This window comes from Pseudomyrmex gracilis, unplaced genomic scaffold, assembly GCF_002006095.1.
Source record: "Pseudomyrmex gracilis isolate BER0280 unplaced genomic scaffold, ASM200609v1 scaffold_54, whole genome shotgun sequence".
NCBI classification, from domain to species: domain Eukaryota; kingdom Metazoa; phylum Arthropoda; class Insecta; order Hymenoptera; family Formicidae; genus Pseudomyrmex; species Pseudomyrmex gracilis.
Window position 1 is genome coordinate 753,713 of NW_018020638.1, and position 17,624 is coordinate 771,336.

Genomic DNA, 17,624 nt, shown 5'->3' on the forward strand with positions numbered 1-17,624 from the left:
GCGCGCGCTTATGCAGAGAGTCCTGATATCGCGCGTATTAATCCTTCGAGTACCTGTCTACCACATGTCGCGCGTCAATTCGCGCAGTGTGTTCCGCGGTGTTAAGTAACGATATGAATATTGAATAGATATAGATATCGCTCGGATGAAAATATCGTTCTCTTAATAGCTCGGAATTATCGATGAAATATTATCGACGAAATATCATCGGTCGGAAAGCGATCTCGTAATGACGTAGGCGTTAAATGGGAAAGTGTAGCGCCGCGCAAAGAAAGACGCTACGTCAGCGGTGATTATTGCAGCGGGAATCGCGCGCGGAATCGAACGCCGAGTTATGTCAGCGATATGACTTACTTCGCGCCGATATAATTTCGCGCGAGAGCATCCCCATGTAGGAATTGCCGACAGACTTCCAGTAATACTACTAGGCCAACAATGGCCCAACCTTTATAGCCGATACTCGATATTGACAATTGGTCCAGTATTGTCCCATTTTTGTATTTTATAACAGCCCGATATTGGCCCGTTTGTTCACCAGTGTTCGGCATTCATATTGGGCCAGTATTGGCAAGAAGACAGGACCGATATTGGGCCAGTATTGGCAAGAAGACAGGACCAATATTGGGCCAGTATTGGCAAGAAGACAGGGCCGATATTGGGCCAGTACTGGCAAGAAGACAGGGCCGATATTGGGCCAGTACTGGCAAGAAGACAGGGCCGATATTGGGCCAGTACTGGCAAGAAGACAGGGCCGATATTGAAACTGTTGTCTTGCCAAGAGTCGTTCATGTACCGGCGAAACGACTGGCCCGATACTGGCACCACGGATGAGCCAATGTTCAAACTTTAATTTTACCGAAAATCATTCCTGCGATCAACATATTGGCGCCACAATGTTGGCGTCATATAAGTTACTGATCTTAGGCCTATCTGACCACTAAGAATATTTAGCCAGTGTTGGCTAAGATTGTCTTGTTAGTATAAAATTGCAACATTGTGCCAATACTTGAAATCCATATTTGACCAATCTCGGAAGTAAGTATCGTGCCGAGCTTAAGAGCCAGCGTTGGCTCGATCTAATCATTAAGCATATTCGCCCAGTACTGGCTACTACTGTCGTACCAATATCGAGCCTCGTTTGCCGATATTGACCCAATACTGGGCCGTTCGTCAATTCCTACAAGGGTCGTCTTCGTTCTTGTGTTTGGAAAATCGCGCCCGACATCTTCTCCTCTCGCACAGTCGTTTCTTAAAATCCGTCTCGCTTTTCACTTTTGTTTCGCGCGCGGCACGGCCGCCAATTTGCCACAAAAGAGCGCCGTAATAGGAGGCGCCATTACTGTTAACGTCGTTACCGCATATTATTGCGTGCCTGCGAACGCGCTTGGGTTTATACCCAACCACCCCGTGGGTTCCTTCTTTCCCTCACTTCCCCTTCCCCCCCCACTTGTGTTTTTTTGCGAAACCAGGTAGAATAATAATCGCTCGCAATGCGAAAGGCGCGCATAAGGCTGCTGAAGCTAATAATGAAGAGTCGCGGAATTTTTTACGCGAACTTTACGCGTTCGCACGCACACGTATCTTTTACATACACTTTGAGAAAATCACGTAATTGCTTCGCTTATTTCTCAAATTACGACTAATTGACACTTTTCGAATCGGACAAACTCGTAACAAATATCTGGCGAGAGAGAGATAGATAGATAGAGAGAGAGAGAAAAGAAAAATCGAGCGGGTTCCGTTGTGCGACGCCACGGCGCGTATGATTTGCATACGTCATTCGGGACGGCCGAGGGAGCCGTCCTCTCTTAGAGAGCCGAGAGCTGACGTAGGAAATTCGTCACGGCGAATTGCTCGCGGCTGGACGTTATATCCGCCGTTAAGATCACCGCGAGTCCGGTTCTCTCTCTCTCTCTCTCTCTCTCTCTCTATCTCTGTCTCTCTGTCTTTCTCTCTCTCTCTCTCTTGGACTGCCAACGAACTGCTCGCTCCTATCGTTGGCTGTTATGACAAGTGGGCTATTAATTTCGCTCTCGACTTAGCTCGAGCCTCGGGATCCGAGGCTGCGCTTCTTAGATGCAAGAGACTTCGCAGGAGACCTCTTTCCCTGCTTCTATATATGCATCGTCTTTCTCTCTCTCTCTCTCTCTCTTTCCTCTCCTCGTTTTTCTCTCTCGGCGCGCAAAAGAACTTCCGACCATCCGCTCGATTTCTGAGTGACGACTATATTTAAATCCCCGCGTCCATATAGAAATTGCACTCGCGTGCGCATTCGCGTGTAGCGAGCTCGTCTATATACCTACTCGCCACATAGTTATATCGCGCGAAAGTTCTGCTTTGCGGTTTGAAATATACGATAGCTATAATTGTTACCAATATTATTGATGTTACTTGTTACGCGATTTCTTAAAATCGCGCCGCGTGATAGATCGCGCGATTGTGATCGGCGATAAATCACCACAACGCGCACGAGGCGGTAGGAAACGAAAAAAATAAAAAAATAAGAAAAAAATAAAAAGAACGTTTTTTCATATCGCGTTTCCCGGACGATAATAAAGTGCCGAAAGTCGGTCTTGGCACGAGAACGCTTATCGTGGTGCGCGATTCTTATTTCCCGTAGTCCCGCACTTTCGCTCGCGCGAGAAAAACGCGATAACTTATAGATCCGCGCGCGAATGACAGCTACGGGAGATGATTGGACATGGCGGAAGAATTCCAGTTTCACGCCTCGATTTCAAATCATTCCCGCGCGCGGTCTTGACGCGTTCATTATACACACACGGACGGGGACGTCTCGTCGGTGCTTCGCACCGACCGGAATTATCGTCGATATTTCTTCAAAATCACCGCGCTCGAGTTGTATCTAATGGCGCGCTTTTTATCGAGACAATAAAAGTAAGATGCGGTAGAAAACCCGCGCGGAGGAAACTTGCAGGTGATACCTATATGTATATATATATAGATATATATATATATATATATACATATGTAATACAATACGCGAGAAAGATGTGTGCGCGCGGCGTAATAATTTATTTACGGGAATAACTCACAGTTCGCGGCTCGCACTACGTAATTTATCCGCGCCTTCGAATATAATCGTCGTACGTAAAATATACTCATTATCCGCGCTTTGTCATAATTACGGCGGAAACCATCTGTCGCGCGGATCCGATAAGCAGGAGGAACCCGGCCGCAAATGCTGATTTACGCGGATATCCAGGCGGGAGTCGTACGTACATACATATCGTCTTCGTCGACGGGGAAAAAAATCGGACTAAATGAGCGAGATCGACGCGGGGCCCCGCGGGGAACGCGCGCGCGCGAGATTATTTATTGGATTTCCGCCGTTGCGATATCCTCGTTTGTCACCGCGCGATCGTTTCGCTTCGCGCGAGGCAGGTGCAAGCAGGAAATGGCGAAGCCGCGACGTAGTGGTTTCATCCGCGCTCTGGGTGTCGCGCTCTCTCGCCATAGATCCAAGGTCAACGCTGATGTATACCGGCGTCGGGAGTAGCTCGGGAGAGATATAGAGAGAGAAAGAAAGAGAGAAAGGTCGTCGAGCTCGATCCTGATTAATGGCTTTCGAGATCGAGCCTCCGCGTCCTGCAACAAACGCATTTGAAGCCGTTCGTGGTACATTGACACACGGTGCGCGTTTGAACGAGGGTTTGAGGGTTCCGAATTGTCGCGTTTACATTGCTACTTACATCGGCGTATACAGGCCTATTGAAGTACGGCCGATTCATTCAGATTAATCGTTAAAAAATTCCAGACGTTAATAATCTCCGGAGCTTTCCTCTCTTAGAGGAAAGCAAATAGAACGCGCGCATCCGCAGAAAGAAAAATATGTATGTTTTTTTTTTTTTTTTCAATTAAGCATCTTTTTAGTCCCGCGTATATATTTAAGGGTTAATCCGCCGGACACGTATACGTTCACGTTCGGATTAAATGCGGCCGACAAGAAGAAAAAAAACAAACAGGGACAGGCGTGTAACGTCGTCCGACGAAAATACAGTCGGGGGCTAAAAAGTAGTGCGCGCAACGCGAGATTAACATTAGCGCGAATGTAACGCCGGTCGAGGACGAGGAGTAGCTTAAGAGAGGTCGTCACTCGATCCTGATTAATGGCTCTCGGTATCTCGCGGGGCTGTAAACAGTATTAATCAGGATCGAGTTTACGGCGCGCGGACGCGTCACGAATCGCATTAATCAGGATCCGAGTCTTGGCACGAAATGCTCGTGTCCACGTGTTATGTTGTGCATCGCATTGATTTACTTCTCCGCGTTTTCCGAATATCTCGTTTCTCGCGCGCGCGCGCGCGCGGATTTCTTGCGCTACAAAGTACACGCACATCCGTTTCTTTTCCGATTAAAGCGAATGTGAAATATATTGACCGCTTCCTTTAGTAAATCAGCAATTCAATAAAGCCATCGCCGGAGGGAGCTATTGATTTATTGGAGGTGATAGAGACCCCGTGTCGTAGATCGAAAATCCCGCGATCATATTTAGCGCATAATTAAATACGGGACACGCGCGCGCGCGAGTCACGTGTGTCTTGATCTCTTTTCATACGTGTACGAACACACACACATGCGCGCGCGCGTATGATCGCGATCGTGATGTATCGCACACGTCATTACCGTCGACCGTCGACTGGCATCAGGACGCGTACGTATATTTGTGCCTATTTCAATGTCAATTTTACAGCTGTCCGGCCGAAAGAACGAGCCATTCGGGCTATTGGCCTTGTCGTCGTTCCGTGCGTCCGTGGCGAATGGATTTGGCCACGGGCGTACCTCGGAGCGTCCAACATTATACTTCGCACGGCTTACTGATCGAGATCAGTTTAGCGTCCTGTCAAAGGACGAAAATTTATTCGGACACGTCTCGCCGCAAGACCATAACCGATAATCATATTTTCCGTCAATCTCAGCTTTCACGCGATTGTTATTTATTTATTTATTTATTTATTTATTTATTTATTTATTTTTTAAAGAGTTGATATTGTCGTTGATTTTATATAAAGTTTTATTTTTTTAACAAATTGTTATAATTTAGTTTCCTTCTTGGGCGCGCGCGTGTGTCCCGAGTGTGTCTGCTCGCAATCGGCCGATGTAACATCGATTTTCTAAATCGATGTTTCGCGAAAAACCGCTTTAAGTAGAAACAGCGAGAACTGTTCAGACGGAACAGTTTCGCAACGCACACTTCCGGCATCGGCCATTGTCCGCGCGCGATCGAGTCGATCCGCGAGCGTCACTCGCGCGCTCCGTAATCGCCTCGCGTCCTCGAAAAAAAAAATCGCGCAGCAGGGGATACCTCTCTTTCGATAATCCCTCGTCGGATAAAGTGCGGCGGTTTCTCGCCGCCGATCTCGCGAGCTCAGTGAAGCGCGAGCGGCACACTTTCAAAGACGAGTTTTTCACTTCCGCCATTACACGAGCCGAACACCGTCGCCGTCGCCGTCGCCGTCGAAAACAATGACCCAATGGCAAATCGATATTGTTCATACGCTTTCCTTCCCTCCTTCCCCTCTTCTTTGTTCCGCCACCGCACATGCGATGGATGAACGACCCCGATCGGCTTTCACTGATACTTCGATTCCCCCCTGTGAGTTTTATTCGCCGTATTATTACAAGAGCGCCGTAGCGCTTTTTCCGCTTACGGCCGCGGCAGCGAGCTTCACTTCACTCGGGCTGTAGTTTAGCTCGTTTAGGTACTACCTCATTACCATATCACTTATCTTGTCTCGTAACTCACCGCAACCATTTCTTTATTATTATATCCCGGCGTGTTTCCTCGCAGCCACTCTTCCTAGATACTACCACCACACTACTGCTATTCTTCTCTCTCTCTCTCTCTCTCTTTCTTTCTCTCTCTCTATCTGTCTCTTTCGCTATTTCTCTGTGCCGCCGCGCGGCATTTCATAACTTGAGTCGTTTCCACCGCGGAAAGAAACCTCCAAGGGCTACTTACACCACTCGTAGCAAAGGCAAATCTCTATCCGCGTTCGTAAACAAGTTGTTATCGTATGATGCCTTCTGGAAGATACGAAATAATTTTGCGCACGCAAACGCGATTTTGTCGGCGATTCTAAAATAGACATTAAATGTTTTAAAACGGACTTCGTGACAAATAGTCGCGGATTTCTCACAATCAGCGAGATTTCCCGAGATTTTACGAGATACAAGCCGGGAGTTGGAGATGTAATCGTTAGCCGGCGCGAACAAATTACACAACACACACCTCGATGTAATCCCTTTACACGCTAGTAAAAATTATATACGGTCTATTACACTCTCGGACACACTCGCTACATCCTCCGAACGCGAAACGATCGCTCGTGACCGGACGGACGTGGGGTCGAGTCCGCGGGAGTCGGGCCGCGGGGGATATTTTTTTTTTTTTTTTTTTTTGTTGCGTTTTTATATTTTTTTTTTTTTTTTTTTTTTTTGTTGCGTGCAAAAAGGGAGGCGCAAACGAGCTCCGAGAGCGCGCACGTGTGTGCCTGGCTTTCTTCGGCGACTTTGAGGGTGGTAGTTTAATTTGCGCGACGGCTGTAAAGCCGGCCAAACCGTCGCTTCTCGGAACTCGCGGATGTACGTACGCACCAACGCCGGACGGATACCTATATATCTCGGCTCGGCAAAACGTGTCGGAGGCAAAAGCAGCGGCCTCGTCCGACCCGTCGTCGTCGTCATCGTCATCGTCGTCGTCGTGGTGATGGCGTGGTGGTTAATCGGCGCCTCAAAAGTGGCACTTCCATTTCGGCCCCACGGGCCGTAAAACTTGTATGCGAGAAGGGTTGATGCGACCGAGGGCGACCTGCTTGACTCCCCGCCATGCGAGCGATAATTGCAGCGCCGCCGCCAATGATGGGGAACTGGTTTTAATAACTCTCGTGGCGGATCGTCTCTCTCTCGCTTGTTGCGAGAATTTTCGTTCGTGACTCGAGCGGTAATATTTCGCTCTCCCGACGACGAAGGTATACAAATGTGGAGAGCGATCTCGCGCGATATCATTCGTGACCGGTGATTGCAATTAAAATCCTCCTCGCGCAAGTTAATTCACCGCGCGAGAGAGTATATAATAAGCCATATCGCGCGTGTGTTATATAATTCAATACAAAATAATAAGTCCCCGACGCGTGGAACGCATTGCACAATACATGAGATTAAATCCTTGATTAGCGTCATTCAACAAGCGGTGACTCATTTAGCGTTACGCATATAACCGTAAATTCAACGAGATATGACGCGGGCGAACGGTGTGTGTGTGTGTGTGTGTGTGTATAACGCGAACTTTTCACTCGCGGCTTACCGGAAATACATACAGAGTCGCGCCGCCGACCCGCCCGTCAGGCGGACGAATTCCCGCGAGGGTGGCGGTCGACCCGGCGCGCGAAAAATGCGAGCCATTGCGCGGCGGAGAGAGAGACCGCGTTTCTTCCGCGCCGGACCACAAATGGAACAATGCGCGCTCTCGCTAATGTCGCGAGAGCGCGGAGCTCGCGTACTACGTAATTACAACGGGCGAGATCGCGAGATACCCCGTGCGTGGGTGAAAATCGTGTCATTAGTCAGTCCCGCGGTACCGGGGGCGCGCGCCATTAGTCACGGTCCGTTAATTGGCCGAGTCGCGGTAGCGGTTGTCGCCTCGATCATCCCGGGGATCTTACTTCCGCGGGAGTGAAATTCGCAAACGCACGATTTTTCGAAGAATCATCGCGGACGGCTACGTATTATCGAGGCGAGGCGCGCCGCGCGGATTCGCGCGAAGAAGATTGCCACGATTTTCCCGGTTTCTCGCGCGATTTATCATCTCGAAGTAAAACGCCACCGTGAAAGTGTCGTAAAAGCGTTTGCGGGCCGCACGAGAAAATCTCTTCTTTCCGCTACGGACATTTTGCCACGTAAGCGTGGCGAAACGAGAAAATGAAGATTCTTTCTCTCTCGGGCGCGTCGACGTTGCGCGCACGATGATGATGACGACGACGACGACGACGACGACGACGACGAGATCGAAGGTTAAGCAAACTGCCTCGGCCGCGCTCGATGCGGTTTTTAAAACATTCTCGCATTCTCAAGTAACCCGACCGGTGCATGCCATCACGCGCCGCCGCGTTAGCTATTATTATTGTTATTAGATCGCCAACTACGGGCATATCTTATTCGGGGCGGGTAAGTGGAAGAAAAAAGCGGAGAGAAACAGAAGCGAGAGGAAAAGAAGATGCGCGCCGAGTCCGATTTGCGGACTCTGTCTGCGATTTGCATGCGAAGAAAAACGGGGGCGGTCGGTCGGTCGGTCGGGCAATTTGCGGTGAATGTAGGCCACAGGCGTTCGCTTGCGCGCGCGCGCGCGTTCCGTACCGAGATTAGGATAATAAATATGGCCGAGGTGAAATCATCCACCGCGCGTCTGCTTCTCTACGACTGACCTTAACGTAGGCCGTTTCAATACCGCGCCGAAGAACCAAAAGAAGATGATGAAGAACGTCGGCGCGTCTCGCCACATGAACGTGGCTCCTCTCATCGCGCAGGCACCCTCGCCGCGCGCGTTTTACGACGTAACCTACATTTTACTTGCTCGTCTTTCAGCGAGAAAGTCTCTACAGGCGAACTTCTCTCTTCTCTCTCGGATTATCTTGCTGATAGTTTGAATATTTTTATATTATACGTACGCCTTCTCTCAGGTTTATAATTATTTACGTCGTATATATTACTACGAAATTCTCTTCATATTTTCGCAAACGATATCGATATATATATATCGTTTCACGCGCGAGTAAGAGAATTTGAAACTTCAATAAACTGAGTGTTCACAATTATCGCGTCGTAATTTATTTTACGCTTACGTACGAGCGTATCGCGATGTGCGGTTGCGTTCGAGTCATCTCTCTCGTGACGACTCTCCGGCCCTCCGGAGTCCATCCCTCTCGTGTTCGCGAGAAATAGAGGAGCAAGAAAGAGGAGCGCTCTTATCCCGATAAGGGAAAAAATGCAAAAGGATAAATCACGCGCGCCTCCCACGTTAATCTGAAAAAAACTCGATGGGGGCCCGGGGCAACCGACGGGGCGGAGAGAGCGAGCGAGCTCGGGACCAAAAGGACGAAGGGCAGCAGACACGCGATGGCGGCGCCGTTCGCCGTTGCGCGAACATGTCATTGTTTATTGCTGCGAGTCGCGCGAGATAGTATCAATTGAATGGTCCGGAACGAGATTGATGCGGTCCCAGCGGGCAACGCGCCGGAACATCATCGACGGGTTTCTCGTTCTCTCTCTTTCTTTTTTTCTCTTTTACTCTCTCTCTCTCTCTCTCTCTCTCATCTTTTCTTCTTTCCTGTTCGCTCGTCGTCGCTCGTCGCCCGCAGCGTTAATTGTTTTCCTAATTCGGACACGCCAGATAGGATTATGTACACCTCCAATTACAGTGATACATCGGCAACACGCGACGCGCCACCTCCGCACCAAGAGCTCGTCGTGTTCTGACTTTATTATCATCTTCTTGCGTGTTCTTATTATTCCCATTAGTTTATTTTGCGTGACAGCGCTCGCTGAAATTTATTTGCATGTAAATTGTGCGGGGCCACTCCCCCGTCAAGGACTTCGTCGAACTTCTTCGACCCCCGTGGCGAGACGACACGTCCCTTTCTCTCCCCCGTATGCAAAATTATCGCGAATTAACATACACCGCGCGCGGTGTTCATTTTCCCCGAAACCACGCGAAAATCCGAGAAAACAACTTCATTCGACGATGTATATTACAGCTTTGAGAGACGCACAGGACACAACAAGATTACACACCGATATATTATAAGTGTAATAAAAAAAAACGTCGATAAAAAAAAAAAAAACTCGCAAAAGGTGTTCATCCACCGTAGGGGGAATTTTATATGAGCGATCGTGCGATATCTCGATCTATAGATATATCGAGAATATACGGGAGAGGAAATGATACGCGTCGGGGGAGAGGGGGAGGGGCTCTCGTAAATGCAGTTTCACTCCCGTGTGTCAATTTCGACACACACACACGGCGCGCAGGTGCCGAGCGCGAGTGAACGAGACGCGATTTCGACGCGGAAAGAAACGATCGGAAAGAGGAAACGGCGAAACGGTGAAAGTGGTGCGCGCGCGATGCACTCACGGGCGCTCTCTGCACCGAAAGATTAGTCGTCTACTCTGGTAACCGGCTCAATCGAGGAACCCGGCGTGGGGGTTGGAGGGGGTCCTCCTCGTGTTACCTCACGGACGTGTCTAATGGGACACGCCCTTGCCGCGGCTCAGGCAATAGCCACCATTAATGCGCGCGCAATCTTCTTCTCGACAGTGGATCGTTACAAAAATTATTATCATCACGCATTCCATTTATGCCGATCTTGTAATTTTCTTATTTCAAACTTGTACGATAGTCAATCACATTCTTAAACGAAAAAAAAGAACAGACCAATTTTTCAACCAATAGCGGATTGAATTGACAGAGCGCGTGCTTATTACCGCGTGGTACGTTTTGCAACGTACAAATCACGCTTCCCAGAGAGAGAGAGAGAGAGAGAGAGCAAACTACATAAAAGATAAATCGCGGAACGAAAGATATACGTCACACACCGCTCGCAATCGTAAATATACGTCCGTTCCCTTCGCGTTCACGGATTTTTTTTCGCCCTTCGCGTCGTATCTTTTTCGCGCCTTTTCACCTTCGGCCCTACATATACGCGTACGTTCCCGCACATCCGCTTCCGCCTACGTCCTGCTCTCTCGCGATCGTCCGGTCGTTCGGACAAACCGAGCGCGCGCGCAACAAACACCGCACGCACGCACGCACGCACGCACGCACGCACGCTCGTATGTGCGTCGCGACGTGGCGCCGGGGGGCGCCTTTTCACGGACTGACGCAGGCAGGCACGCGTGCAAAGCGAGCAATAAGGTAATGGGGCGTAACCGAAGCGGCGGTTTGCCTCGCGGTGAAAGTTAGCGCCGTGACGTTAATTGAGGAGCGCCTTGTAGCGCTGAGGAATTAGGAATTATCCGGTGAGGCTTCGCCGCGGCGCCTGTTGTCTCGCAAGCGCCGCCCGAAGACGACGATCGCGATAAACCGATCGCTCCGATCGCGACGTTATTGTTTGACCGAATCGCGAACGTAGAAATTATATCCACACGGGATGATAATTGTTATCGGATCAGATTTTTTCGGTCGTTTAAATAAGGTTCGCCTTTTTTTTAGGGACACGGTTAGATATGCGAACAGGTGACGATGTACCGACTTCGTCACATTATCATTTTAATTCCACACAAATTCCTCGAATTTCTCAATAAAGATCCCCGAAATATCTCCCGGGCGAAAGTCTGGTTTGGAAACAGGATACATACATTTGGTAACTTGATACCATTCAATGTAGCGGTAATCTCCTCTTTCTTTTTTCGCGCCGTTTGCTCGGATGATTTCCGCGCCACGTTTCTCCTCGCTCGGCAATCTCGATCGGGAAGAAGGGGGGGTTAATGCAGAGGATTGCGCGAGTCGCTTTATTGCGCGCGCAATATCGAGCGAGTTTTTATTTTGAATGTAGATCGCGCACAAAGGAAAGAAAAAAATTGTGTGTGGCGTAAATATATCGCAACGTTGTGCTTCGTTCGTTAATAATTGCATCGGGGTATCGGCGTTACCTCATATACAAAACAACGTGACGGGAGAAAAAGAGAGAGAGAGAGAGAGAGAAATACATGCACCCTCGTTACGATCGCCCCGAGAGACTTTCACATTCTGCCAACGGCGTCGTGCGCTCACGATACCCATAAATCCTTATTAGCGATTAGGCCATCCGAAATGTAATAACGTGATCCACTGTGTGTGAGCCACCGGATTGTATCATTAGCCGATGATAGATGACGTGTTGCGCAATTAACAATCACCGCCGGGGGAGAGCTTCGTACGTTGAACAGCGCGACGATAAGTCCCGTCGACGTGACCCGATGCGCGGGAGCCTCTCTCGCTTGCCTCTATCCTCCAGCGAGGAAACATGACATTTCGCGAAAAGTTCCTCGAGATGTCGCGGGGTCTTATAATCCCGTACAAGTTTCAAATCCCCGTCGTTACGAAGATTATCGTAATACGCCATCAGCGTCCGTTTGACGAAAAAGTCCAAAGATCATCATCATCATCATCATCCGCGTTGTCGATCTTGTCCGTTGTACTTGTGCGATCGCTTAATTTTGTTTTCCAGAGTGTTATTTAACGAATGTAACGAGTTTGTAGTGTAGAAAGCGTAGCTTCTACGCTCGCGAACTGATTTGACGATCGTCGGCGTAATTGAATCACCCGGTCTCTTCCGAAAGTCGGTCCCGCGTCAAAAACCGGAACGAGAAAGAGAGAGAGAGAGAGAGAGAGAGAAATGTGTATTTTTATTTTCTGCGCGACACATTTGCGCGACGTTCGACTGTACTTATTGCAAACGTTTAACTTTTTAATACACTTTCGCCGTTAAATAATTTTATCTCGAGCGGCGCGGTGTCGGTCGTTTTGTCGAAATCGCGCATTGTAGAAACGAAGAGAATTAGGAGCGGCGGCAGTGAAAATGGCACATAAAACTTCCGGCGGCGTTTTCGAGAGACGCACTAAATATCGGTTCGCGCGCGCGTGGAAATATAATTTAATGAACCGTAAACCGGCGCGGCGCCGGGCACCTTGTGTTGCCGTGCACGTCGAAATTGCGTTTCTGGTTTCGTGCGTCGTAAAAATTCACGATGCGCTCCTCTCTCTCTTTCTCTCTCTCTTTCTCTCTCTCTCTCTCTTTCTCTGTCTCTCTCGTCTCCCTCTAATTGATCGAGACCGTAAATCGTTCCTTCTCGGCCCAGTTCGCGCGCGCGTTGCGGGCGAATTTAATAAAATACGAATTAAATAAAACGGGACGAGTCGCGCGCGATAAAGACGGGCCTCGTTTTACATAACGATTTATTTTGCAGATACGTCGATACGCAATTTATATTGCAGATACATATATATATATATGTGTATAATACGTATATATGATGCGGAATTTGTTACACCGAACTTTGTATATGTAATTGCGGTAACTCCGATACATAATATTAAACGGTAACACGATAAAAGGTTACTGAGAGGCCTTCGTTATCTTTATAGACGGGCTGTGCTAATTAATTCATACTTAATGGCGATCTTTTCAAGATTTCACGGCAGTAAAGTGCACTACCTGAGAAGGTTTTATTTTATGCTTCGATAACACTTCCAAATAATCTGAAGAAATATTTTTCTGACTACTCTGAGATCGCTGGGGACAACAAACAATTCGAGAACAAATTTTTTTGTCACACACACACACACACACACACACATAATGAACAATTTTTTTATGCTCTTATTTTTTTACGCTCTTAAGTTTTTAGCAACTAGATGTCAAGTTTATAGAGGCAGAAGAGAGAAGGAGAGGAAAAACGGGATCAGAGTACCCCAAAAAAGCGTCTCGACCGTTATCTGGTTTTTGTTGCATATTAGTTAAGTTCCCCTAAGTATCTAGGTCCCACTTTAATATATGTACACGCTCTATCGTTCAGTGAAAGCAGAACATCTTACCGGTGCCTACATTATACAGACGGTTTTATAGATAGCCGTGTGTGTGTGTGTGCGTGTGTGTATACGTACGTACACGTTTTAGCATGCGGAACGTGACAAGTCTCGCTCGTACTATTTTCGACCTTTATTATTAATCTCCGATAGAGATTTTGTGATAAATGTCAGTCCGGTAAAATTTGCTCTCCCGTTGCTTCCTGAAACGCGCGCGCGAGCGCAGCCTCTAAAATATTATCAAATTTTAATTGAAGTTTATGCGCGCCAATTTCACTGATTATTAGCGAACTTCTTGCTGTGACTATCGTATTTATACCAATCAACTCGTCGGGCAATCAAATCGCTCGTTTGTAAATACAAAAACAAAAATGATAAACGGAGAGTTTGCTCGCGGCGTTATTTTTCTTCTCTCGAGTGTCCGTGTGTTTGTGTGTGTCTGTGTGTGTACACCGACACTGTTTTACGACGCTTTATAACTTCGCGCTCGGTATGAAAAGAAGACTATTAGCCACGCTTACACCGTTCGGAAGAGAACTGCCGCGCCGCTCGCGCGCAGTTACGTAAATCACAAACTAGAATCTTAATCGCGATTAACCGCGATTTAAGGATCATTACCGCCGGGATCTAGGAGCTCGATCGAGTCTCGATGACGTTTCAATTTCTCCGGCCTGGTATGCCGCCTCCGGATCCACCGGCGACCGGGATCCGTCGAATCTTTCGCGCCCGACGAATTTTTATCGCACTCGTCAATGGACGAATCAGCGAAAACGATGAAATCGGCACGACGCGATGTTTTCGCATAAACAAAGGACCACCGAACGAATCGTGCGCGCCGGGCGCGAGAATGAACTTTCTCCGTTAATCCAACAACGTCACTGTGTTCATTATCGTCCCTCCGAGTTGCTATTGAGCATATCGGAATTGACGTCCGAAAAAAATCGAGGAAAGCGACGTTTCGCGAAGTAGGTTAACTAGCGAAATCTCGGATTTGTTCGGTGGCTGCTCTTCGCGCGCCTCTCATGGCTCATATATATATATATATATATATATATACATATAATATATTATATTTAAATAAACGAGCGAGATGTGTGCTTTCTTTTTTTTTTTCTGTCAATTCTGTCATTCACATCGGCGAGCAAAAACCTCGATTCTCTCGATGAAAAGAAAGAGAATTGCGGAGAGTTCGATGCGCGCGAGCGACGGCGCGGATCGTGAAGAGACGCGATTTATCGAGGAATCGATCTCTCTGAAAACGGTCGGCGCGCCGAGTGCGCGTTTTATCCCATACCCGCGGATTTGTTGAACGAAGCTGGATATATACACGCAGGCAAAAAGGCCGCGTAAAGCGCGTATATACGGCGCGAGTGACGGGCGCGGTAAATTCGCGTCTCTCCGTGGCGTACGAGGGAAAAAAACGGCGGAAAACGCGAGATAACTGGCGCCAGTGCTAATAATTTCACGTTGCTGTGGCACGCACACCGCGCGCGGCCGCGACCGGCCGGTCGTCTAATCGTTTGTATCGTTTAATCGTTCCAGCCTGGTACGAGCGGCCGGACACAAATTGCGTTCGTGCGCGCACGCCGGGAAGCATCCCCGCGAAAAATCGCGGTTATGAGACAGCGGCGCATTGAATTACGTCAAGAATCTCCGATGCAATCCACCCCTCCCTCCCCCCCTCCCCAACGAAACGAGTTTCCGTCACACATTTTGGTTTGTTTTGTTTAATGGATTTTTGGTTTTTTTCCTTTTCCTTATACATGTTCGACCAGACAGAGAAAAATGTCTATTATTACTGAGGATTATTACGAGAAACACTTGTACATTGCACGCGATAAAGGTGATATTAATGTTAGCGTGTTTTGAGAAGAAGCTCCGCGCGGCTTCTAAGAACTCAAGCGCACTTAATTATCATAATATGTAATATTACGAGAAAGAGAGAGAAAGAGAGAGAAAGAGAGAGAAGGATCTTTTATGTTCACGTTCCCTTAGCGTTTTCCTCTCGCGAGTGTGTGCGCGTCCAGATACGCGCGCGCGCGCGCGCGTACACAAACGCGTCCCGAGTGCGAGGGGAATCCAGTTTGTGCCCGCGAGTTTTTGTAAAAACACGCTAGTGTGCTGGCTCGTTCAGGGCAGTGATTCCCGGACAACGTGACGCAATTATGCAACGAACTGGTCACCCTCCCTCCCGCCTTCCCTCTCCTGTCCGCCCTCCGGCTATTCCGAACCCGCCTTCTTGCCTCCTCGTCGACCCCCCCCCCCCCGAGCATCGTCGATTGTATCGCTGACCTTGAAGCCCTTGAAGAGATCACACTCGCGGCCTTGCAGCTTCCATCGTGCGCGCGCTTGTTGTGCTCGAATCACGTTCGGCTTCGGAACGCGAAGCCTGGCGCGGGTCGCTTACACTGGCTGCGAAGATAATTCCGACAAAGAGAGAGAGAGAGAGAGAGAGTTTCAGATCCTAAAATGCTATTATTCTCGACGTTGCAAGGGATCGTTGCGTTATTTTTTTTTTCATAAAACATGAAGTGTTTTTTTTACGGAACTCGAAATTGGCAAATATATTCCAGGATATATTTTTGAGACAAAAATTAAAAAAAAAAAAAAAAAAGAAAAATACGAATTTTGTCAAGAGCTTCTTTCCTGGATCCATAGTCGCGAGAAGATCAACGATTCGCGAGCTCTATCTTGACGACGACAAATGCACGAGGAAGGGGAATCAATGAAGATCAATATTCAGAATATAAAATCAAGAAAAAAAAAAAAAAATCCGTGGTGAGCCGCGCGAGGCGGCCTCGCTTTTCGAAACACCTGCCGTTCGGTGTCGTAACTCGTCTGACATCCTCATTGCCGAAAACAGAAGCTGCACCGGTATCTCATAACGGCTCGCGCCGCGCAAACGGCGTTTTAAATTGCACGGTTACATCGACGCCTTATTAACGCCTGGGACACGGGTCCGGGGCGGGCCTCTGGACGCGCTTCTGCGCTTCTGGGAAGTGGCACAGGAAGCATAGATTCGAGACGAGAACGTCTCCTCGGGCGTAACGCGGCCGCCATTTAGTCTCGTCGTCGTTTCGCGACGTTTAAATATCGGTCGGTCCGCGATTATCGATCTCCGGTGAAATCTCTCATTTTGTCTTTCTTCTGACGAACACAGGATGACAAAAACCGCAAAAACGTTGAGAGACGCGCCTTTTGAAAGAAAAAACAATTGCGTTTGCGCTGCGAAAATATAAAATAAAATTTGTTGCGCGTCCGCGTTCGAAAAACGGCGCTTATATGCTCGAAGTTCGATGTTCGACGAGCCGAGAGAGCCGTAGATACATACAACTCTCGTGTACATACGTAAGATATGGGTTGAATTTTTCGCTGTTGCATACTATCGACCGTGTGTTGTCGCGTATGAAAGGAGGCGGGGTGCTTAGAATCTCTGCGGTCTGCTACATCTATTTATAGCGTGCACCATACACGAATGCACAAGCGCGCAACCACACTGGCCGCCGAGCATAACGGGCTTTTATACGTTGCACTGAATATTCCTCTCGCGGATGCACCGAGACAGGGAGAGTCCGATTATATTTCTCTCTTTCTCTTCTCCGCTTCTCTTTCGCGTTTCTCTCTTTTCTTTCTCTTTCTATCTCCTCTCGTCTCTCTTGTCACCCACCCTCGCTCTCTTCCCGCACGCGTGCGGAACGCACGTGCGCTCGCGTATACAAGCGCGCCACACACGTGTTTTCTCTTCCTACCTTCGCTTGTGTGTTAGACTCGTCCTGGGACGACATACATTACGTGATTTCCCGTAGGTGCGCCGTTTCTGTCGCGACTAGGAAGAGGAGCTTCGAGCTAAAGGGAGAGAAGAAGCGTCAGTTTCGAAGTAACCGCGTGTTTGTTTTACAACGGGAGGACAGCTGAGAAATCCGCAGATAAAAAGTTTGACGCGCGAATTCCGACAATTCGGAAGAAAATCTCGAAACGTCGCTCTTATCTCCGATTCTCTCCGGAGATGTGTAACCGCAACATATATATATTTCCCGTTCTCCCC